Raw genomic sequence first — 25,416 nt, 5'->3', positions numbered from 1 at the left:
TGGTGGAGCTGGGTTGTGAGTCCAATTCAGCTTGCCTCTCAAGCCCCGTGCCTCCTCCATCCTGCCCATCCACGGCTCCAGCCCTTCAGCCCTGTTCCCAGACCACACCCTCCCAAATATGAAACTAATTTGCAAACCAAGTGTTCGGTGCCATTGGCAAGAGGCACAGGCCTCGGAGCGATTAGTGCACAGCAAGTGCAGCTGAGCTCACAAAGAGGCATCCAGAGGGTGTTGGCAGCAGCCCCCCCTTCCCCAATATTTCAAGGGAGAGATTGAAGCCACATGTTTGGAGGCCATAAGCTGATGGCTGGAAAGACGTTCCATATAAACAGCATGAGGCAGAACCTGTCACTCGGCCTCACCTTTGGTCTCTGACCCAGGCTCCAGCCCCCAGAGCCAGCAATTGCCAACCTCCCCCGCCCTCCCCAAATGCTGGCTCCAGAGTGCTGAGGGTGGCTGAGCTCTGGCTGGGAAAGGGTTAAGCAGAAGGCAGCAGGTGCAAGGGCAGAGAAAAGACAGGTTCTCCCAGGCCTCGGGGTGGGTGGATGGGAGCCAGACAATGGGGGGCTGGGGGGGGGGGAGGCCGTTCTCCAAGTGGCCTTGATCCCCTCCTGCCGCCTGTGGAGTCTGGGGTCAGGCTCCCACTTGGCCCTTTATCCGCAGCAAGCTGGGCTCCCTCTGGGGGCCTCAGCACCTCCTTCAGAGACAGAGCAGCTCGGGCCCCAAGCTCTTCAGGTCCTAGAGACCCAGCCAGCTTCCCCTGGCAGGGGCTGAGCGAGGAAAACAGGCCCCTCGGAGACCCAGGTGGGGTGGGGAGGAGGGGGAGGGGGGACCCCTGCGCCACACGGGGGGCTGAGGGCTCAGGGTTACCAGAGCCAAGGCAACACACGTGTGTTTCGAATTTTCTTTCAAGTCTTCTCAGTGCCTGCCTGCTCGCATCCCTCCCCCAGCCTCCCTGTTCTGGGCTGTAATCAGTTTGGATGGAGAACAGCAGACACACTTGGGGGCAGGGGGCAGGGGGCGGGGGTGGGGAACAGTTGGGGCTGGGAATCATTTGGGGGTTTTGTTACCTGCCAGCAGCTTGCAGGCCCATCTGAGGGGGAGGGACGTGGAGGTGCTGAGGCTGGCGGTGCCCCAGTGGGCAGAAGCACTAGACAGGGGCTTGGAGGAGGGGCAGGAGGGGCAGCCCTTGAGTTCCAGCTGCACCCAGGGCCCACCCTCTGCCTCTGGCCCCGTGTGACCTTGGCTGTATTATTTGACCTCTCTGAGCCTCAGTGGCCTCCCTTGTGAAACAGACCCAGGATGCCTGTCCTGGCTGTGAAGATTAAATCGAATAAGCCTATGGAGGGCTTGGCACAGGGAGGCGGTCTGCAGGCATGGACTCCTTTGGGGGAGTGGGGAAGGCAGATGAAACAAGGTCCCTTTGCCCGGAGCCTGCGAGGCCACAAAGCCAGCCCTTGGACTGCCGAGGCCATCAGCTCAGTGTAACTCATGCCTGAATAGCCAGTCGTGCTTTCTGCAGCCGCTGACTGTCGCCTGTGTCTGTGGGTATCACTGGGAGGGCAGGAGGTGTCTGCGTCAGCCTCCCCCCTTCCCCATAAAACTGCTTCCCTCCCCAGGAGGCAGAGTCCCCGCCTGGACCTCTCCTGCCCTGACCATTGGCCACTGCTGTCCCCAACACCCCTTACTCAGCATCTGCTCAGACACATCCGCGCTGCTCGCTCCCCCTTCAGGGACACCCCCATTTGGGGTGTGAGGGGCTGAATTGTACTTTCTGTCCCCTCAGTGTCGGGACGTCCCTCTGGATGGGGCGGGCCCACCCCCCAGGTTCCAGGTCACTCATTCTGGACCTTTTTAAGGTCCCAAAGTCCCCTGAGAATCAGATGAGAACACTGCTCCTTGCTTCTGGGAAAACACAACCCCCACCCCCACCAAACTCTTCCCACCGCCGTGTCAGAGGCTCACAGATGCCCCCGGAGCTACTAAGTCAAGAAGACGCCTGCTCGAGAACTTGAACCCCATTCTTACCAGAGAGAGCTGGTCCTGGGATTAAGCATCCCTGCTCAGAGCCCTGCTGCAAGGGCAACAGAGGACCTTGGTGTCAGATGATCAGACCCCAGCCAAGGGGGCTCAGGCATTCTGCTGGGCGATCCCGAAGAGGGGCCAAGACTCACCCATCCTGCCCCGTGGCTGCCCTCCCGTCTGAAGACTCTCCCCTCTCCAGACCTCGGAGACATGGCTTCCCACGTCAGGGCCGGAGGATACAGGGAGCTATGCCAGCATCATCCACCCTCGTCTTACAAAATGGGGAAACAGAGGCTCGGAGAGGCTCCCTGTGTCAGCCGAGGTCACAGGACCTCGGCCAGCTCACACTCCGGTCTTGGCGTCTGAAGCCCCAAGGGCACCGTGGGCTTGGAGCAGGGGATGCGGCCGATGGCGAGGCAGCCAACCCATGGGGGCAGGGGGCAGCCCCCTCCCCACCCCCGCCCCTCGGCTTTTGTTAGCAAGGGATGCAAAGTGGCAACTCGGAAAGCAGAGGTTTCCGGCTTTTGCCAGATTGTAGCTGGGAGAACAGATGGCCAATTCATCCCACCAAACTTGGCACCTCGAACAAAAGAAACAATATGTGTTTGGCTCCCTAATCTTTTCCTCAGGTTCCCAGGCAGGTGACTGGAAAGTCTGATGACAAGAAAGAGTCGACTCACTTCTCTTAGGACACAAACCACAAACCAGGCCCGGCCATTGTTCCACCTGCCCCCTCCACCCATCCCACTCTTCCCCACAGCTCCCCCTTCCCCCAGGGGCTGTCCGGGCCCTCTCAGCAGCAGTTCAGAGTCCCCCACCTGCAGAGCGAGGGTGGGATTGGGGGGGCGAGGACATGGGGTGTCTGTTCTCTAAGCCTCATACCCTTTCTCCCTTCTCCCTCACAGCAGCCTGATTATGCTCCTATTTTGCAGATGAGAAAACCGAGGCTTGGGGGGGTTAATGGACAGCCCGCATGGTCTGGAAGTGGCAGAGCCAAGCATGATAAGAGCAACGGATCTGTGTTGAGTTTCTTCTGCGGCCCAGCCACTGCCCTGATTTCAAAATATTAGGTGGGGCGTTCCCGTTGTGGCTCAGCAGTTAACGAACCCAACGAGCATCCATGAGGACCCAGGTTCGATCCCTGGCCTTGCTCAGTGGGTTAAGGATCCGGCGTTGCCGTGAGCGGTGGTGTAGGTCACAGATGCTGCTCAGATCCTGCGTTGATGTGGCTCTGGCATCAGCCGGTGGCTACAGCTCCGATTGGACCCCTAGTCTGGGAGCCTCCATATGCGGCAAATGTGGCCCCCAAAACAAAACAAACAAAACCCCCCAAAGCCAAAAACAACCCAAAATGTCAGGTAGCACGGCCTGGGGTCTGGTGAGCTGGGCATGGGAACACTCCGGTGGGGAAGTCTGAAGTTGGGGCCCAGGTCTCCCACAGAGTTGTGAGGCTGGGGAGCTCAGCGACTCCATGGGGATGCGCCCTGACAGCTCTGGGTGACCGCGCACCTACTGTGTGTCTGCACTGGGTTGGGACTTCCCATGAGCTTCCCCTCATGGGCTCTGTTTGGTGTGAACCATGGCCCTGGTTTTACAGACGAAAAATCTCGAGCAAGGAGAAGCGATCTGCCAGAGCCTTACAAGCAGTTACGGGCCGGCGCTGGGACTCTTTCCACTGCCTCAGCGGTTTCTCTTCGCCCTCCACCCCCACCCCCCACCCCTGCCCCAGGGAGGGTGTTAATGAGGCTGTGCTGGGCGCGGTAGGGGCAAGGCGCTCCGTCCACAGGTGCCAGCAGGTCTTCCCGTGGTGGCCAGACCTGGGCCTGGCGCCACTCGGCCCCCGCCTGTCTGCTCTCCCCCACCTGGGGTGGTGGCTAACACCCCTCTGGGGTGGGGTGGGGGGCCCTGCTTGTGTCTGGGCCCTGCCCAGACCCCACCCTGGAGACCCAGAGTCTGTCTCCCGAGGATGGCTGTCATTCCATTCTGGAACTGGTAGGCAGGGCGCAGGGAGTCCCAGGGCCGGCTCAGAGGACTGGGGAGCCCAGGGAGGTGGGAGGTGATGAAGTCTGACCTCCAAGGCCTTGGAGGCCTGGTCTCCTTTTGTCTTGTGTGTGTGTGTGTGTGTGTGTGTGTGTGTTTTAGGGCCGTACCGTGGCATATAGAAGTTCCCAGGACAGGGGCTGAACTGGAGCTGCAGCTGCCGGCCTACGCTAGAGCCACAGCAACGCCAGATCCCAGCCATGTCTGCGACCTACACCCCAGCTCCCAGTGATGCCGGATCCTTAACCCGCTGAGCAAGGCCAAGGATCGAACCCGAACGCTCATGGTTCCTAGTCAGGTTCGTTACTGCTGAGCCTCAGCGGGGACTCCTCCTCTTGTCTTTGGCTCTCTCTGTACCGTCCAGTTGGATCCTTGACCCTTTCCGCTCTGCCTCTGAGTGACTCAGGGGTCAAAGAGTTTGTGGCCTGATAGGAAAAGCCAGGATGGAAAGCCAGGAGGCTGAGTCTGGGCCCCGACGCTGCTGGGGGCTCTGGGATGTCCTTTCCCCTCTCTTGGCCGAGCTGCTGGACACACTGGCTGCACACACTTCAGAGCACTGCAGGCCCCTTGGGCCCCCACGCCCAGGCCATCCCAGAGCAGTGAGGCGCTCAGGAGACACTGTCTGTTTTCTCCCTCCAGGGAACACCTGAAGAGCAGCTTCTGGTCCTCAGCAGAAAGAGACTGAAAGAGGGAAATGTAAAAAGCCTCGAAAGCGCCTCTCGCCGACAAGCTCAAGCCCTGTTAGCTTGGCTTCCATGCCCGCCCTACCTCTCTGTCCTCTCTTGACTCGGCAGCCACTTCTCAACCCCCTAGCCAGCCCCTTCCCATAAGGTCCTCCGCTTCAATCTTCTGCTCAGGAAAGCCTGCTTCAAAATGCACGGTCAGGGGAGGATCCAAACAGGAGGGTTGTCACTGAGCTCCTACAAAATGTATCATCACCTCCACCACCGCTACCTTTATTACTATCACCATACTTCATTTCCATCACGGCTGTCATTACCACTGCGGCCACCACCTCCATCGCCACCCCACCCCCATCATCACTGCCATCGTCACCATGGCTACCACCACCTCCATCGCCACCACCATCGTCATCCTACCATCATTCTATGTTCCCTTTGCTCCTCTAACAAATGACCACAGATTTGACATACGGAACCTCTCACTCAAGCTCCTATTACAAAATACCCACAGGCTTAAAAATAGCAGAAATTTATTTCTCACAGTTCTGAAGGCTCTGAGGTCCAGGATGATGGTGCTGGAAGATGTGGTTTGTCTCAAGGTCTTCCTGGCTCATAAATGACCGTCTTCTTCCTGTGTCCTCACTTGGCAGAGGGAACAAGGGAACTCTGTGGGGGGAGGGGGGCGTCGCTTATAAGAGCGCTAATCCCATTCGTGTGGGCGGCACCCTCATGTTGTCATCACCTCCCAAAGGCCCCCATCTTCTAATGCCATCACATTGGGCGTCAGGATTTCACCATAGGCATCTGCAGCCAGAGAGAGAGACACAAACACTTAGACCCTAGCAATAGGTGACGTAACACAAAATATTTTATCTTACAGTTCAGGAATTTGACATGTAGGAGTTCCCGTGGTGGCTCGGTGGTTAATGAACCTGACTAGTATACATGAGGACATGGGTTTGATCCCTGACCTCGCTAAGTGGGTTAAGGATCCCGTGTTGCTGTGCGGATCCATATGCCACTGGTGCAGCCCTAAAAAAAAAACAAAAAAAACAAAGATGCTTGTGATGACACTGGGCCCCCCCAGGTCCTCTAGGCTCACCTCCCTATCTCAAGATGTGCTAACTAGCAATCCTCATTAACCCTCGCCATACACTGGCACATATTCACAGCTTCCAGAGATTAGGCCTTGGGCATCTTTAGGGGCCCATTTTTCTGCTGATTGCAATTGACATCTCGACCTCCAAAACTATCGCCAATATCCCACCCGCTTCTACCACCACCACCACCATTTTCAGCAGCACCCCTGCTACTAGCACCAGCACCTCACCTCTACCTTTTAAATCCTGGCTCAAATGTCAGACCGTTCTACCTCTGTCTTTTGCCTTTTTTTTTTTTTTTTTTTTTTTTTTTAAGGGCTGCACCCGCGGCATATGGAGGTTCCCAGGCTAAGGGTCGAATCAGAGCTGTAGCTGCTGGCCTACATCACAGCCACAGCAACACCAGATCCGAGCCATGTCTGCCACCTATACCACAGCTCATGGCAACACAGGATCCTTAACCCACTGAGCGAGGCCAGGGATTGAACCCGCAACCTCATGGTTTCTACTCGGATCCGTTTCCACGATGGGAACTCCAGACCACTCTATATAAAGAAAGGCTTCCTTCCGACCCTCTCCCCCACCTTCCACACACAGACACAGACACAGACACAGACACAGACACTGGAAGGTAACTCCTTGAGGGCAGGGACTTGGTCTTATTTGTTCATTGCTGCATTTAACACCTGGCACTGAGGAGGCATTCAATACATGTCCACTGAATGAATACATGAGTAGATGAACAAAGAAATGGTCGTATTTGAGCCTATCATAGGGGATTTGACCTGGTCCCGAATGCCAGGGAAGGTGTCTCTAAATGGGTGACATCAGGGCTGAGATTTGGGGGAAGGGCAGGGGTTCACGAAGTGGTTGAAAAACACAGGAGCAGGAGTTCCCATCGTGGCTGAGCGGTTAATGAACCTGACTAGCATCCATGAGGATGCAGGTACCATCCCTGGCCTTGCTCAGTGGGTTAAGGATCCAGTGTTGCCGTGAGCTGTGGTGTCGGCCGCAGACGTGGCTCGGATCTGGCATTGCTGTGGCTCTGGCACAGCCAGCAGCAACAGCTCTGATTAGACCCCTAGCCTGGAAACCTCCCTATGCTGCGGATGTGCCCCTAAAAAGACAAAAGGCAGAAGAAAAAAAAAAAGGTGTATTGTCAAGCAAGTTCCCATTATGGGAAAATAAAGCTTAATCATGCCAGGGAGCTCTGGGATCCAGTGAAGAATTCTCACCCCAGAGTCACGAGGAAGCTGGGCGACATCAGTGATGCTTAGTCACTGGTTGGAGGCTGCTTTCGAGGGCCGCTAATCCCCATCACCTCCAGCCGTCCACACATAGGGACAGGAAAGGCTCAGTGGCAAGAAAAAGCCCTCAGGCAGAAAGGTTTAGGTCCTGAAAGTTGGAGGTCGGTTGTGTGCCCTGAGATGGTAAGGATGGGCTGATGAGGGGAGAGAACTGATAGCATCTGCTGCTGGCAGGGAGTGGTGAAGTGAGAGTTCAAATCCAGGTCTTTGAGATTTCAGAGTCCATGAATGGATACGCACATGGATGGATAAACAGATCGACACAGATGGACAGAGATGTGAACAGATGAACAGGCAACTGGATGTCTCGGTGGGTGAGCAATGGCTGGCTGGCTGGAGGTCGAGGTGGGTGAGTGGATGGGCAGATACGTAATGGATGGATGAATAGATGAGGAATGCACGGTGCATGGAGAGATGGCTCGATGATGGAAATTGCCGTGTATGAGCAAATCGGTAGATTGTTTAAAAATAGTGTCTGTGACTAAATGGATAGATAGAAACATGAGCTGAGGGGGATTGGGGGATATACGTGAGCAGGTAACGGGGAGGCTGGATGACCAGGTTTGGGAAAAGAGAGGGACTGTGACTTAGGAAAGTCTCAACCGTGGCCTTGGTTGAACTGAACTCAGCTAATAGCACCTCGTGAATCCGCAACCCCCACCCCCACTGCTCCAGGAGGTTCCCAGTCTCAGAGGCTTCCCAGCTGTGGTCTCATATTGATGACCAAGCACATCCAGGGAAGACATGCAGAAGCAGGGCCGATCCAGCGTGGCCGTGGCAGAGGGTGTGGGTTGGGGGAAGCCCGTGGGATGAAACTGGAGGAGCAGGATGGAGCCCAGTGGGTCTTGCACCTAGAACAGCGCTGCCCAGCCCAGAGCTGGCTGGGAGCCTGTCCAGGGGAGAACGTCAGAGGGTTGACTCTGGCCACCCTGCCCTGTGGGTGGGGGCTGGACATATTTGCTCCCGCCCCCACCCAAGCAAGGCAATGTTGCAGAAAGGGAAGGCAGCTCTCCCAGTAGGAGCAGCGCTGGCTCAGAAAGGCTGGGAAAGGAGGCTGATAGCAGGACAGGGAGTCCCTTCATCTTGGCAGAGCCAAGCAGAGCCCGGGGACACCGGCTCCAGCCCAAGCACAGCTGATGGGCCCAGCTCTGCCAAGTTTCACCGCCTGGAGCACATTTTTTTTTATGACTGAAGAATAATGAGAGGCAGGCATCCCAGCCCTGGCCTTTCCCTGGTGCACGCGCACACGTGTGTGTGCATATGGTTTGCATGAGTGACCGTGGATGCCGTAGGTGGGTGTCTGTGTGGGTTTGTGTGTCTGTCAGGGTTGAAGGAACATGCTGGAACATTTGGCATGTGTGAGTCTGAGTGACTGAGCACACTTGTGTGTATATGCGGCCGTGTTTGAACGTGGGTAGATATGCTTATGTGTATGTGAGCACATTTGTGTGCATGCTAGTATTTGTGTGAATGCTTGCACAGGGCTGAGCCTGTTGGCATTTGCATGAGCCTGTGTGGCTGGAAAGATATTCACATCTGTGTATGTGGGCCTATACTTGCTGTTTGCATATGTGAGCGTGTGGTGCGCGTGTGCATGCATGCACACACATGTGTACGTGCATGCAGGTGGCATTGCGTACCCATCAGGGAATGGATTTCCTGGCATAAGGAGTGCCCCTTCTTTGGCGGCAGCCCTCTTTCTTGCTGTCCCCTCCCCCACCTTATCCCTCTAATGCAAACTTCAGAAGCTAACCATTAATGTTCACAAACATTCTAGGTTATTTCAGGCCTCCGTGACTTTGCAGATGCTGCCCGCAATGCCCTCTTCCTTCTTTCTGCCCATCTTCCAGGTCCAGGCTCATACCTTCTGTACTATCTGCCTGGTCACCCCAGATGCCATCCTCCTCCAGGCCCCCTGTGGCCCCTCGGACAGCCCTCCCTTATGGCCAGGAGGTATTTTCTGCTCCTCTTCTAGACTAGGAGTTTCCCGGGGGTGGGGTCTGTGTCGGATTCCTTTTTGGATCCCCAGGATCCAGAATAGGGTCTGGTCTGGAATGGGTGGATGGATGGACAGATGTCTGAATGGCTAGATGGACAGAGGGGTGGATTGATGGGCAGGCAGGGGGACAGAGAGATGGGTGGATGGTGGGTGAAGAGGTGGGTGGATGGATGGATGAGTCATGACTAAATCCAGCTCTTCGGCTCTAGACTCCTGGATTTGAAGAGAGCCTTGGATTTGAAGGCTGGCAGAATCCTGGATTTGAACCCTGGATTCGAAGGCTGGATTTGAAGGCTGGCTGAATCCTGGATTTGAATTCTGGATTTGAAGGCTGGCAGCTCTTGCTCGGCTTTCCCTGCCTCGGTGCAGAAGCGGTGGTCTCTGCTTGCAGAGGAAGGCTGCAGCCTCGGAGCTGGCCTGCTTTCTCTCAGGAGGGCTGGCTCCAGACTGGCCACCTACCTTACGAGGGAGCAGATTAGGCCTGAAGAGGCATTGCTGAGTGGCTTAAGTTCGCCCCTGTTTGTGCTCGGGGCTTTCAAAGGCTGGGGAGACTGCAGAGGAGGGGTCTGACTTCAGGCCCCACTGCTAAGTGGGCAGGGATTGTGTGCCCTTCAGGCCTTGACGGCAGGTGGCTTAAGGCCGGGCCCTAGGAGTTTTCAGACAGGAAAATGGTGTTTTGTCTTGTTAATGCATTCACATGGCTTTGAACTGGAGAGTAGTCAGGTGTCCCCAGACGGCTGCTTTTGAGCTGGTCCAGGGAGGGGGCAGGGCCTGGCCAGGCCCCGGATTACAGAGGCCTTCCCGGGGGAAGGGGGCCTTTGATGGGGCCGGGTCTGTTGTCCGGAGTCTGCTTTGCTGGTGGCTGGAGCCCCTAATGAGGGGAAGGGCTGTTTTGAGGCATTGCCCTGGTTCCCCTTGGGCAGCAGGCGGAGGCCTCCTTTGATGTTGGAGTCCTTAAGCCAAGTGGGGACTAATTGCCACAAGGTACAGAATGTTCTGGTAGCTTGGGGGGTCTGCAGCTTACTCACAAGGCCACAGCCACCCTGGTGTGCAGAGGGGGGGATAGCAGCCACTCTCCTGATGTGAGACAACTCAGGAGGGTTTGGGGCTGGTTTTGTTTGGTTTTGTTTTTCTTTCATGCTCACAGACCCAGCATAGAATGGGAAACACACTGTATACGAGAGACACACACACACACACACACACACACACACACACACTCCTTACTCTACAGCAATTCTGTAAACAGTATTGTGTTTGAAAGCATGATTTTTTAAATCAAAAAGTCACAGCGGTAGGTGTGATAACAGCAAAGAGAAAAAGAAAGCAGTTTCTGGTAGGCTGGTGGCAGATGGATTCAGATCTCAGCCCCAGTGTAGCCACTTATTAGCTGGGGCAGGTCTCTGAAGCTGGCTGGACCCTAGCATCCTTCTCCGCCTGACACCAGTAGGTGCTTATGTGCATCTGTTCTTTCAACAGTTAAGGTGACTGCATTCTTTTTTTTGTTTAGTTTTTAATTTTTGTTTTTAGAGCCGCACCTGTGGCACACGGACGTGCTCGGGCTAGGGGTCGAATCGGAGCTGCAGCTGCCAGCCTACACCACAGTCACAGCAATGCAGGATCCAAGCCACTTCTGCGACCTACACCACAGCTTATGGCAACAGCAGATCCTTAACCCACTGAGCGAGGCCAGGGATCAAACCCACATCCCTGTGGATACTAGTTGGGGTCATAACCCGCTGAGTTACAACGGGAACTCCCAAGGCGACTACCTTCTTGAGATAATTCACTAAAATTAAACGTCTGTTTCCTGCAGGCGTGGGGGCAGGTGGAGAGCCTGGTGGGCGGCCGTCAGTTCCATCTCGCTCATCTGATTGGAGAACAGGGAGAGGACGTTTCCTTTGATGTTTAGTATTTGTGCCCGTGGAGCTTCCATCTCAAAGGAAGATGACCGTCCCGTTCCTGTATGATGCTCGTCCACACCCAACTCTCACCTCGCCCTCTCAGTGAAATCTGGAGTGAGCGTGGTTTTCTGCTATACCAGGCACAGGGGCCAGGTGATCTGACTATATGGTCTCTAACCCTCACAGCGATACTTTCAGAGATGGGTCAGCCTCTTGGCCAGATGAGGAACCCAAGGCTCACAGAGACCAGTGCCTGGCCTGAGACCCTCCTCTGGGGAAACGGGAGAACCAACGTTCTGATCAGCCTGGCTCCCGCACCCAGGCCCTCTCCAGACCGCCCCACCTGAGTGATCAAGCTGCTCTGAGCTTCATTTTCCCCGTCCGGTTAATCAAAAGAGTAATAGTCAACTCTGCCTGGACGTAAAGACATTTAAATGAATATATAATGTAGGACTGGGTCACTTTGCTGTACAGCAGAAATTGGCACAACATTGTAAATCAACTAAATTCTAATAACAAATTTTAAAAATGAGATAATCCCGGCAAAAGACCCTAGGGAGGGCCTGATGTACCTGGCAGGTACTCAGTACACCAGCTGTGTCCCTCCAACCACCCTCATGACCTGCTCACACACACACACACACACACACACACACACACACACACACACACACACACACACGAGTCCCTCTACTCTCTGGAAGCTGGAGAGGGGGCAGGTCTGTGCAAAGGGGACTCAGTGTCCCTCAAAGTTGTTTTGGGGTCCAGGGCGCCCCTCGTGTGTGGTTCTGTCCTGATCTTCTGGCGTCTGGAGAGGGGTCCTCCCTGAGCCCCATCAGTGACAGAAGCCTCCGTGAGCAGCCTCCTGAGTGAAGTTCAGAGGGGACCTGCCCTTCCAGCTGCTTCCCCAGTCAGCAGCTAAAAAGCAGGAGCGAGGCACTGGTGCCCGGTCAGGAGGGGCAGGTGGAGAGCAGAGGGGGCTAGGGGAGCCAGCCTTGGTTCTTCCAAGGCTGGACGCCAGCGCCAGAGATCACATATCACCCACATCCTTTCGCTCATGGGATCCTTCTTGACACCCCACCATCAAGAAACGGTGACCCTCAGCTACACACGAGAGGAGGGGTGGCCTGACGCAGCTGGCAAGAGGCTGAGCAGAAGCTGGCACCCAGGCCAGGAAGCAACTGAGAATGGGCCTCAGGCGTGGCCTGTGGTCGCAGACAGATGGGTCCTCGGGGCCTCAGCCGAGAGGAGACACCTGCCCCGAAAGACCTGTCCTGAGACAGACGCCGCAGCTGGCCGAGGGCACCTGGTCCCGGCCTGCCTTGGTTCACTCTCAGCCGCCCCATCATGCCAGTCTTGGCTGGGGGAGGGGAGGGGTCTCCGGCCGAACTCAGGACACATGGGGGAGGGTTGGGCACTCTGGCACACTCCCTTTCTTCTTTTAAAAAAACCCACGTGGAAACGGCTGTATTGTTTTATAACAATACATAATAAAAGTATTGTTCTTTCCGTGTGGAAAGTACAGGTGGTAAGATACGAAAAGAAAGATGCCCAGAGATGGCCACTGTCCCCAGTCCGTTGGGTACACACACGCCGGGGGCGGGGCTGCCTGTCCCCACTCAGTATGCCACGGGCATCCTTCCAAATGTCCATCCCCACTCCGATTTTAAATGCTCACATTTCCAAGGACCATCACCGTCTCTTTAACCGGGACCCCCACGGTGCCGCATTGACTGTTTCCCGCATTTCGCGGTAAGACCTCTTTCCCCACTGGTGCAGCCTCTCCGGAGGCTCTGCGTGGAAAAGTGGCATGGCTCTGTGGAAGAACCTGGGCATTTTGGATGCTTCTGATGGCCATGCTGTCCACTGGGAAGGTCTGTAACTGTACCACCAGCTGAAGTGCCCAGAGAGCTGTTTCTCCTCCTTGGGACCAACAGCGGGTAGGCACAGTCACATTTTCATCTTTGGTGATGGGACAGGTGAAATAGTACCTTGTTTCCATGGGAATGTCTTTGCTGCCTGAGCTTTCTGCTTTGTCTTTGTCTTTTTCTTTTTTTTTCTCTTTCTTTCCTTTCATCCTTCCCCTTTCTTCTTTCCTTCCATCCTTTTTCTTTTCCTCTTTAGGTTTTATAGCTGCTTCTCTAGGATTTGCTTTCCAGTTGATTTTTTTTTTTTGGGGGGGGGTCTTTTTAGAGCTGCACCTGAAGCATAAGGAAGTTCCCAAGCTAGGGGTCGAATCAGAACTGCAGCTGCCAGCCTACACCACATCCAGGGCAACACTGGATCCGAGCTACATCTGGGACCTACGCTGCAGCCTGCAGCAATGCCAGATCCTTAACCCACTGAGTGAAGCCAGGGTTCAAATCCATATCCTCCCGGGCCCTATGTCAGGTTCTTAACCTGCTGAGCCATTATAGGAACTCCCTCCTGTTGATATTTAAAAAAATTTTTTTTAACATTAGAGTATATTTGATTTACAACATTGTGCCAATTTCTGCTGTACAGCCAAGTGACCCAGTCATACATATATATACATTCTCTTTTCTATATTATCTTCCATCATTGTCTATCCCAAGAGACCAGATAGCGTTCCCTGTGCCGTACGGTAGGAGCCTTCTTCATTCATTCATTCACTCAACACAAATTTATCAAGTGCCTATCCTATGCTAGGCAGCCTCTATTGCAGGGAGGGAGGGCATATTTTAAAGCAGAAAATCAAACCAATAACCTCTCCATTATAGTTGTAATCAGCCTTATGAAGAATGGTGGCCCAGGGGGATGGGCTCATGGGGGTGTCTGCTCCTCCTTAATTTCTAATGGACTTGATTTTCTTTGATAAGGAAAATCAGCCCTTCTCAATCTTATATAAAGTGCTGTGGAGTAGTTCCATTTTATTCCACTCCCAGATTTCTCCTAAACTGCTCCAACAAAGACATCTCTAAATGAGTGACTCTTGTTAAGGAGAAAAGGCGCAAGGGGTTCTTACTTCTCTGCGAAAAGTCTGGCCATCATCCAAGGCCCATTCGGGCTGTCACTTTCTCCAAAAAGGCTTCCTAGGTTCCCCAATATAACTTCCTCTCTTTTGATAAGGACAGTGATATAATCAGGATGAATTGGGTTTCCCCTCCACAGTAGCTGGTTGGGATCAGTTCTCTGATCAGACACCCCCCCCCCCCAGGGCACCAGGACTGAGATTCAGCATATGGCAGGTGGGTTGCTCTTACATATGTACTGTTTAAACATCTTTTAAAATTGGGAACAGTTTTTTTCATGATAACTGAGGTTCACAGAGCAATTTCTGGGTGTTTGTTTGGAGACTCGTCTGAGATCCACTTCACCGAGAAGGGCCAGGAGCCTGCCCAGGGTCACAAAAGCAGGATGGACGCCAGGACAGGACCCTGGCATCATGGCCAAATTCAAACCCTGTGCTTCTTTGCTCTTCTGGACTAGAACTCCTGTGAGACCCGAGCCTTTCAGATTCTGGAGCTTCTAGAAAGGGTTCTTGTCAGGGGTGCCCTGGCCTGGGGCTTGTTGGTACCTCCAATGGCAAACTGAGACCAGAAGCCCAGAGCCCAGCATTGCAGATAGGCATCTGGGTAGTGCCTGCAGATGGTTCCAGTTGTGACCGGCCATGGGCTAGGCATGCCTTCCCTGCTGGCTGACGTCATGAGCTCATTAGAGCAATGGGGTTTATTGTACAAGGCAACTGTCCAAACAATAAATTAAGCTGCACAATTTAGCACTTAATTATCCTCCCGCTCGTCTACTTCACTCTCGTTCCCTGGGTGTCTGTCTGGGCCCTCCAGCTAGATGGTGAGACCTTCCCTGTGCCTCACACCCAGTTGATCCATCACGAAGCCCTGTTGGTACCAGCTCGGGAACATCTTTCAAATACTTTCCCTTCTCTGCATCCCCATGGCCTTGACCTCAGCCAGCCCTCACTCTCTCTGCTGGCTTACTGCCACCCTGATCTCTCCTGTGACAACCCCCGTCTCTGCACTGCCCAAGGGATATGGATGGGGCTTCCCTTGGTCTGAAATCCACCATCCCAAGCCCTCATCTTGGCCTTCGAAGCCCCCCGGGAGCAGGGTGTGCTGCCTACCCCAGCAATCACCTCTTCCCAACCCCTCGCAAGGGCTCCCCGCCCCCTCAACCCTGAAGACCTTGCAGTTCTGCCCCCAGGAGGGGCAAAACCCCACTCCAGGCTATTTCACTGCAAGAACTTCTGCACATGCCACTCTCACTCTGTGAATTCTCCCCCCACTCAGCCCTTGCCATTCAACTTGTCAACTCTTGCTTGTCCCAGCATTCAGCTCTGGAATCTCCTCCTTTGAGAAACCCAAGGGTATTTTCTTGGCACACCCCACAGCTGAGATTCATTTCCTTTGCCCTCTTGGGGCTTCTCTTAGGATGCTGGTCCACAGGGATGCCTGGGAGAATAACATCAATAAAACTGTCTGCCGGTGGAGAGCGCTCTCACTCCCAGACCAACTCACTTTACGGTCCCTGCAGTTAAATCCTTACCACCAGGCCCTGAGGAGCCACGATAAAGGTCCCTCTGCAGGTGAGAAAACTGAAGTTTGATCTCCAGAGCTAGGTCCCCATTTGGCCAACCTGGCCCAAGTCTGGAAGGGAAGGGATGGTGCCAGGGCTCAGGGCAGACAGCTTAGGGGACCACATGGGGCATCTTGGTGGGTGCGGAGGCCCAGGGAGGGCCTCGGGGGATGGGGAAGCGTGGTGGTTTGGATCAGGGCCACCTTTAGAGCCAAGAGCTCTTGGCTGGTCAGTTAATAGCACCTCCACCAAGCATTCCCTTTTGCTCCCCCATTTCACAGTCAGGCAAATGAAGGTTCAGAGAAAAGGAAAGAGGAACAAAGTTATAGAGGAATAAGGACCAAGTTATAGAGGAATAAGGACCCAGAGGTCCTGGGTGCGGGTTCAATGGTCCCAGTGGGCTTCGGGTCCACTTCTCGTCTCCCCCCCCACTGATTCCATCACGATCCCCCTGGGGAGCCGGGTTCCCCACTAGCTGTTAAAGGTACAGAGGGCCCCCACCTGCTTTGCTCATAGCTGGGCTTGCCTGGCACACAGTGGGCACTCACTAAATATGTGTCCACTGAACTGATACATGAATAAGTACAGGGAGAGTAACCTGCCTCTCTTCGGGCCCGCAGGACCTGAAGGAATGGTTAAGCAGCTACCTAAGCCCCGTATGCCCACGGCCTCCTCACAGCCACCCTCTGAAGGTAGCGTCCTCACACCCATTTTACCGGTGAGGACACTGAGGCTCACAGAGAGGACAAGATTTGCCCAAAGCTCTGCAGTCAGAAAGTAGTTCTCAGCCACCCTAGGAAATAAAACATTTACCAGGCTGTTTTTAATTTTTTTTTTTTTTTTAAGGAAGGATGTTTTCCTTCTGGTGTGTAAACAGGGGAATGGCTCCCCTTTGTAAATATCGTCACTCCTCAGGGGCTCTGTCAGCTTATGTTGCTTTATTTATCAACATTCAACATTCTGCAGTGGGGGGAAACCCAAGAATAGATCCTCAAGTGGGATGCCAAAGAAGATGTGTGCTGGGGGGGGGGGGGCGCGGGAGTCAGGTGGGCGGTCTTTCCAAGCGCAAAGCCCCGGGCTGGCCAGGAGCTGGGAACAGGGGTCCAGGCGCAGGGCAGGGCGGGGCGAGTCCTTCCAGCATCTCCTGCCGGGGGTGGAGCAGCAGGTTGCAGTTCAGTGGCATGTCCCTCATTTCCATAAGGGGGAGCTTGTGCACAGGAGATTTCCTCTCGGCTAGAGGGGCCTCGGCATCCAGGGACTGGCTCTGGGAAGTGGCCATTGGGGTGGCACCTGAAGGCGTCTGCCCTGAGCACTGTGTCCTTCCCCGGGGGGCAGAGGCAGGGGCTGCCACGAAGCTATAGGCAGGCTGCCCCATCTCATCTATCCACCTGGGGAACCGAGGAAAATGAGGCGCAAGGCCCTGTGTGGAAAAAACACAGCTTTGGAGCTGGACAGGACTGGGGCTCCTTCTGGTGCCATCACCAACCTGCCCATGACCTGGTCACTTCCCCTGGACCACGGTCTCCTTATCTATAAAACGGGAACGATATCCACTTTAGGAGTTCCATGGAGCAGTGACAGCGTTGCTGGGAGCACAATAAATGCCCCCCAGACAAAAGGAATACCCACTCTCTCTCGGGTTCTTTTCCTACATAGATTATCACAGATTACTGGGTAGGGTTTTCTGTGCTATACGAGAATCAGAGCGAGAATGGCTGTGTGTACACGTATGACCAGGTCACTTTGTTGTGCAACATAAATGATCACAACCTTGTGAATTAACTATTCTTCAATAAAACTTAAAAAACAAACCAAAACCAAAAAAAGGAACAACAAAACCAAAAGGAATATTACTACACCGATTGTTGTCTGGATTATTCGTGCAGGTCTCAATGGCCACCCTCCCCCTCCCAGAAATTTCTGCTTATTCCCCAGCCAAACCTCAGTGGAGATTTGTACAGGGTTTGGCCTCCCTGAGCCAGACAGAGACAAGCCCAGCAGAAAGGCATTTGTTTCCTTATTTATTTTAATATTTTTTAGGGCTGCAGGTGCAGCATATAGAAGTTCCCAGGCTAGGGGTTGAATCGGAGCTGCAGCTGCCAGCCTACACCACAGCCACAGCAACGCAGGATCCTTAACCCACTGAGCAGAGCCAAGAATAGAACCCGTGTCCTCATAGATACCAGTCGGTTTCGTTTCTGCTGAGCCACGATGGGAACGCCCAGAAAGGTATTTAGAGCTCCTATGGGCAGGTGCCAAACCAGGTGCTTCTCTTAACAGAAACGATGATGAAGCAAAAACGTTACAGAATATTTTAGAAGGAGGGGAGAGGACACATCCCCCCCCCCCGCCGCCCCCCACTTAACTCCTCACCCGGATTCAACAACAGTGTCTCTTCCTTCTGAGTGCGACCCACCCTGGTCCACACTGACCTTTTGTGGAATTGCAATCCTGGAGATGCTATCAGGTGCTGCTTTATTCCCGACTTGCTGTAGTTTCGGATCTGACTCACACCATCTTCTTTCATTTGGCTCCTGCCAGAAAGCAAAGCACATGTTTCACGGTCCCTTCTCCCCAGGAGGAGGAATTTCTCCACAGGCCTCCCTCTGAACACGCTCACGGAGCTGCATTTGGGGGCAGAAAGAAGGGATGGCGACAGTCTGCTGCCCTTTGGCTGCCTTCTTAAGATGGAAATAGCATTTTCTCTCTGATTATCAAAGTAACTTACATGTCCTTTAAGAAATGGGGCAGTTCTGAAAAGTTCAAAGGACGAAGGTCATCCAGAAAAAAAAAAAACCCCAAAATCACTGCTAACATTTCAAATTTTAATTCATCCATGCACGTACCAAGCCAGTTACAAGGAACTCTTACAAGATACCTTGTTTTTATTCTGATTTTCTCGGTCAACCATTGTGGTCTGACTCACTTATTATAAGTGGTGCTGCATCATGTTATGGTATGGATACCACACAGTTCCTTTAACCAGTTCTCTACTGTTGGACATAGGGGTTATTTCTGCTTCTTCCTTTTCTTTTTTTCCTTTCAATTTTATTTTGAAATAATTCTAGGTTCACAGGAAGTTGCAAAGACAGTTGAAATAGTGTCTGTGTATGCGTCACCCAGTTTTCCCAATGGTTATGTAACAATCGTACGTTATCGAAGTCAGAATATTGATATTAGCCCACACTGTGCATAAGTCCCTGTCACGGGTGGTAGATCTGTGTACCCCCCACCGCAGCCAAGATACAGAACCTTCTGTCCTGCTGTCCCTTTAGAGTCACACCCAGCTCTCTCATCCTCCCATCACCCCAACTCCTGGCAACTGCTCATTTGTCCTCCACCTCTATACTTTTGCTATTCTGAGATCGTTTTATACACACACACACACACACACACACACACACACACACACACAAAACCACTCAGCATAATGCCCTTGGGATTCATTCAAGTTACTGCATGTATAATTTTTTCCTTCCTAGAGCTGAGTTATATTCCATGGCATGGGTGAACCACACCTATTCACCTATTTCAGGGCATTTTCGTTGCTTTTATTTTTTAGCTACTACAAATAAAACTTCATGAATATTCTCGTAGAGGTTTTTACATGGACATATCTCCATCTCCCTGGGATAAATGTCCAGAGTCTGATTCCTGGGTTATTTGATGAGTGTATGTTGCGCTTTTTAAGAGACTGCTAAACTATCTTCCAGAGTGGGTGGCTGGCCTATTTTCCATTTCCACCAGCAATGTGATGAGAGATCTAGCTTTTCTAAAACCTGACTGACATTTGCTATCATCACCATTTAAAATTCTCCTTGGAGTTCCCGTCGTGGCTCAGTGGTCAACGAATCTGACTAGGAACCATGAGGTTGCGGGTTCGATCCCTGGCCTTGCGCAGTGGGTTAAGGATCCGGCGTTGCCGTGAGCTGTGGTGTAGGTTACAGACACGGCTCAGATCCTGTGTTGCTGTGGCTCTGGTGTAGGCCAGCGGCTACAGCTCCAATTAGACCCCTAGCCTGGGAACCTCCATATGCCGCAGGTACGGCCCTAAAAAGACCAAAAACAAACAAACAAACAAACAAACAAACAAAAAAATTCTCCTTGTTCTCATAGGTGTGTAGTGATATCTCATGGTATTAATTTCTATTTCCCATATGGCCCATGATGCAGAATGTCTTTTCATGTGTTTATTTGCCATCCGTATGTGCTCTTTGGTGAAATGTCCCTTCATATCTTTTGACTATTTTCTTATAAGTTTCTTTGTGATCTTACTGTTGAATTTTGGGTCTATACATACATATATATACATATAAAATATATATTAGACATACTAGCATACATATATATCCTAGATATGAGTCTTATGTCAGATATGTGCTTTGAAAATACTTTCTCCTAGTTTGTTACTTGTCTTATCATCCCCTTTAGTAGATAAAAAATTTTTTCTTTTTCTTTTTTTTTTGTTGTGGCCACACCTGCGGCCTATGGAAGTTCCCTGGCCAGGGGTTGAATTGGAGCTGCAGTGGCTGGCCTATGCCACAGCCACAGCCACACTGGATCTGAGCCGCATCTGAGAACCGTGCTGCAGCTTGCGGCAACTCCGGATCCTTGACCCACTCAGCGAGGCCAGGGATCGAACTCACATCCTCCCAGGGACAACATCAGGTCATCAGGTCCCCAGTGAACTCCCCAAAGTTTTTTCATTTTGATGAGGTACAATTTATTGACTTCCTTTTATAGATCAAGGTTTTGGTGTCATATCTAAGATCTTTGTCACCAAGCCCCAGGTCCAAAAGATTGTTTCTGCTCCTTTTCCTCTAAAAACATTGCCATGTTAGAATCCTTCCAAAGGCGTCTGCACCCAAATCCATAGGACCTGTGAATATGTGACCAAAACATGGCAAAGGGTACTTTGTAGATGTGATGGAGTTAAAGCTCTTGAGATGGGGAGATTGACCCGGATTTTCTCCATGGGCCTAGTTTAATCACAGGGGTCTTTACGTGGGAACAAGTGGGCCAGGCAAGTTGGAGGAGAGGTGCATTTGCCAGCAGTGGCTGGAGTGAGGATCCCGCTGGCTAGAAGGGTAGTCTCTAGAAGCTGGAAAAAGCAAGGCTACAGATTCTTAGAGCCTCCAGAAGGAACGCAGCCTGCTGACACCTTGATTTTAGCCCAGTGAGATCCATTTCAGTTTCTGATTTCCAGAGGTGTAAGATAATACATTTGTGGTGTCTTAAGCCTCTAAGTTCGGGATAATTTGTTACAGCAGCAAAAGGAAGCTAATGCAAACCCTCTGAGAAATATCCTCATACATAAACCTTTGCATACTTTCCCAGTTACTTCCTGAGGATCAAATCCTGGAATTCAAATTGGTGAGTCAAAGGGTAGGTATCGCAACTGGTACCCATTTACACTTCATTAGCTTTTAAGCTAATTACCCATATTCGTCATTACTCATGTTCATCATTAGCTTGTAAGGATTCCTGTTTCCTTGCTTCAGTAAACACTGGTTCTTACTAATGTAAAACATATATTTGGAGCTGCTTTGATTTTCTCGTGTGTGTGCGGGTCCTGCATATGTGTCTAAAGGAGGTGAGGGAGAGGAGTCCGAGAAGAACAAATGCTTTCTTTTAATCGTCCAAACTTGCCCATCCAATATGGCGGACTAGTCAAAGTGTGGTTCTTAAGCACTTGGACTATGACTCCTCCAACAGACATGCTATTAGGTAGAAAAGACATACTGGATTTCAAATCTCTAGTACCAAGAAGAGGAAGGAAGGAAGGAAGGAAGGAAGAAGGAAGGGAGGGAGGAAAGAAAGAAAGCCGAAAAAAGAAATCTCGAGTGATGTTTTAGAATGACTATAGATTGAAATTATACTCTCTGGGTATACATTAGGTGAAGTAAAATATATTAATAAAATTAATTGCGCCTGTTTCTCTTTACTTTTTCAATGTGGCTACTAGGAAATTTTAAATTACATATGTGGCTTGCAGTTGTGGCTCCTGCTGTGTCTATTGGTCAGCCTGAATCCAAACTCTCTCACCCACAGCCCTTTATGATCGGCAGTGAGTGGTGACAGTGGAGTGGCCAGGGCTAGGGGCTCAGTTGTCAGCCACCACAGGAAAGTCAGCCAGGCCCTGTGGTCCTTGTCTCAGCAACCAGTGCCCAACCACAGACCCCACAGGGTGGTGGAAAAAAAACTTAGGATCAGAGAGACTTTGGTTTGAATCCGGGCTCCTTCCGAATTTTCTTGTATTTGAATCTTTATCCTTTCAGTTTCCTTATCCACGACATGGGGAAATAACCCCATAACATTTATGGAGACATTCCCTTATTCAACCAGCTTTAAGTGAACCTAGAGGCACTGGTCTAGGCTCCAGAAATACAGTAGCACACAACCCAGAAGGAGGCCTGGCCTGGTGTTCTGGGACGCGGTGTGCTCTATCACTAAAAATAATATTTGGGTGGAACAGTACATCCTACTCACTACTTTTAATCAGCCTACCCATTCTCTGAGTTGGAATAGCAGCTCTAGGTGTGGGTTTGACGTCATCTTAGCTACTACCACTTTGTGGCTTGAAGAAATTCCCTGCTCTATTCCTCATTTCCCCAGCTATAAATTGGGCTAATAACATTACCCTGCTCACAGGGTGTCTGTGAGCCTTAAAGAAGGCAATCTATGCAGAGCACAATTTGTGGACCTTAGTAAATGCTAAGAGTAGTGGTTGCTAAATACAAACGACTGTATATAAAATAAAACCACAAAGTCTTATTAGACAGCACAGGGAACGATAGTCAATATCCTATGATAAGCCATAATGGGAATGAATAGGAAAAAGAATATATACAAAAAATTATATATATTAGTATAACTGAATCATTTTGCTGGGCTGTGATTTATAGAAACTAACACAAAACTTTGTCCACTCCACGTCACTTTTTTGTAAAGTAGTAGCTGTTAGCAGTAGTGGCAGTGCTAATGTCATTATTTTCTTTGCCTTAACATCCCCAGGATTTCAGGGTGCTCCTAAGAGAGATGACCCAGAAAGAACAGATCTGGAGAGCGTGCACTTGAAACGTCCTTGGGCCTTTATCCGAGTGATGACCACATTGCTGCATATCTTGTGGCTCAGGTGAAGAAGGGCTGCTCAGCCTCGTTCACCTAAGAAGATCAACTCTTTTCTCTGGCTGAAAAGAGCTCGTGCTGCTGGCTGCAAACACAGGCTTCATCCCTGGGTTTCACGTGCTGTTAGTGCCCCTTCCACAGCCCTTCAGGGCTCCCCTCTACTGGCAAACACCTGCCCTCCTCTGCCTGAGGGCTTTTTCCTGACCTAATGGAACTTGCTAGGTTTGTCCCCAGAGCCAGCCAGAATGCTGGGTTCGTGACACTGGAAGTAGCCCTGCATCCGTAAGGAAGGGGTTGCTGGTGGAGAAATAGCTTCCTTGGCCCCTGGTCAGGGCGCCCCCGAGGTGGGTTCTATATCATCCTCAGGTTTTTCACTGGATTAAGTTCCAGGTGCCCACAGAGGCTACTGGCCTGATAACGCACTGTCACTGGCTGTCTCCCCGTGTCTGTCCCAATGCCTCATCCTTCGGCTGGTGTTTCTTTAGCAGTTCAAATTCTGCTTCTAGGAGAACCCAACAGAAATGCACTTGTTCTTTTCAAGAAAACTCTGTTTTGGATCAGTTATTTGCCCTCCTCAAGAGCCCTGATCCTTGAGGAGTTTGACACCCGCCCCCCCACCCCCTGCCTGGCAAGAATTGGGTCAGACAGGTCAGGTAACGGAACTCTGGACAGGTCAATATGAGGGCAGGCCCGCTGCTAAACATAGTTTTCTTCTTCCTAAAAACTGTGCTGCAGGAAAGGCCCCGGTCCTCTGAGAGATGTTTCTATGTTTGAACATGATTCTAGGGCCTCCTGGTGCCATCTTGTTTTCATCCTGAGAAGGAAGAATGGAGCCATCCATCCATTCGGCAGAGCAGAGTTTGGAAGAACCTATGCTTCTGATGACAACATGGGATCCAACCCACCTGGACTGCCTCTTATGTGAGACCATACAATCTAAGGAAACTTAAAGACACTCTTCAGTTTAAGCTGGGAATTTTGTTACTTGCACTGCTAACAAAAGCATCTAAACTGCTCAGTTAATCTTTTTTTTTTTTTTTTGCTATTTCTTTGGGCCACTCCTGCAGCATATGGAGGTTCCCAGGCTAGGGGTCGAATCGGAGCTGTAGCTGCCAGCCTACGCCGGAGCCACAGCAACGCGGGATCTGAGCCGCGTCTGCAACCTACACCACAGCTCACGGCAACGCCGGATCGTTAACCCACTGAGCAAGGGCAGGGATCGAACCCGCAACCTCATGGTTCCTAGTTGGATTCGTTAACCACTGCGCCACGACGGGAACTCCTGATCAGTTAATCTTAATACAACTCAGACAGCTAGCAATCCTTATTGACATCCCTCCTTTGCAGATGAGCAAACTGAAGCTTGAGGATAGGATACAGATGAAAGCCCTCTCCAGGTGTGGGAGGTCTTCTCATGTGCCCACGCAGCGACTGCATGCTTGAGAAACTGCAGGTGTTACAAATGGAAGGTCAAGTTCACAGGTTCTGTGTCAACTCTCTTTATAAAGTGAAAAATGATTTCACAAGGTGACAGCCCATTTGCTAGTTTAAGAAAGAAAATCACTACTGAAGGTCCAACCCACCTACCGTGCCCATTCCATAGTTGAGGACACCGAGGTTCAGAGAGGGCCAGTCACTTCTCAAGGTCACACAGCTGGGCAGGTGGAACTTCAACTCTGAGTCTGATCCCACGGCTTTTCCCACCAATCCAAGCTGCTCCCACGGAATCTGCTTTAGGCTGAAATGAAGGCAAGTTGTGAACGTGCTTGGCTGGCAGTAACAGTGCCCACTCTTAATTGACCTGGCCTTGTCCTACCCTTGCTCTGCCCCCATCCCAGATTTAGCATTTGCCAGCAAGTACCCCTCATCCCCCAACTCCCGCTCCATTTCTCTCCCTTCAGAGCCAAAACTCTCAAACACCATTCCCCAGAATGCTAGCTTCCTTGTGTGTTCCCCTCCTATTTAAAAATCTATTATTTTAGTGAGAATTTTTTTTGGTTGGTTGTCTGTAATGTACTGCTTCCTACTGCTTTGTCTGCTCCTTCAGTTAGTAGAAGCGGCAAGAGAGAGGAAAGGAAAAACCATCATTCCTGGTTGTAAAAAAAACTTGGCTAATGTGATGTTTCCATACGATGGAGCCTAGCAAAGAGCTCTCTCACCAGACCCATATCCTACTCTGCCACTTTTATTTATTTATTTGTTGGTTTGTCCTTTAGGGCTGCACCCGTGGCATATGGAGTTGCCCAGGCTAGGGGTCCCATTGTAGCTGTAGCTGCTGGCCTACACCACAGTCACAGCAACGCCAGATCCTTAACCCACTGGGCGAGGCCAGGGATCGAACCTGTGTCCTCACGGATGTGAGATTCGTTTCCACTGAGCCACGACGGGAACTCCCTTACAATGCCAATTGTAAAGATAACACTTATAAGCTGTTGGGACACTGTTCTTTGGGCTGGTGACATTTGATACCATGAGATGTGACAAGTGATTTGGCTTTTTCTGCTTCGTAGCCTAATTTGGGCAGGACTGTGTTCCACGCAGACAAGCCCCTTGATCGACCTTAGCAGGGCTCGGGTGTCAAAGCTTTTCTCCCTGGGAGTCCGGGAGGATGTTTTTCTAGGGGAATGCACAGAAGACACCCATATTTCACACCCTCATTCATTTAAGGCAATCCGC

The 25,416-nt window shown here is 51.7% G+C and overlaps 1 long non-coding RNA gene across 1 annotated transcript in view; it reads right to left on the bottom strand.

Annotated features, from left to right (window-relative positions):
* LOC106508654 overlaps nucleotides 4,342-25,416 on the bottom strand; it is a 39,274-nt gene continuing 18,199 nt past the window's right edge. The window contains exons 3-5 of the long non-coding RNA XR_002339575.1: nucleotides 24,328-24,478; nucleotides 18,045-18,146; nucleotides 4,342-5,552 (exon numbers count right to left, since the gene is read on the bottom strand). This is a non-coding gene — a long non-coding RNA (uncharacterized LOC106508654). The remainder of the gene's footprint in view (nucleotides 5,553-18,044; nucleotides 18,147-24,327; nucleotides 24,479-25,416) is intronic.

Source organism: Sus scrofa, chromosome 16 (genome assembly GCF_000003025.6).
Source record: "Sus scrofa isolate TJ Tabasco breed Duroc chromosome 16, Sscrofa11.1, whole genome shotgun sequence".
NCBI lineage: Eukaryota > Metazoa > Chordata > Mammalia > Artiodactyla > Suidae > Sus > Sus scrofa.
The sequence above is the reverse complement of the archived record's forward strand: the minus strand, read 5'-3'. Positions and strand labels throughout refer to the sequence as shown.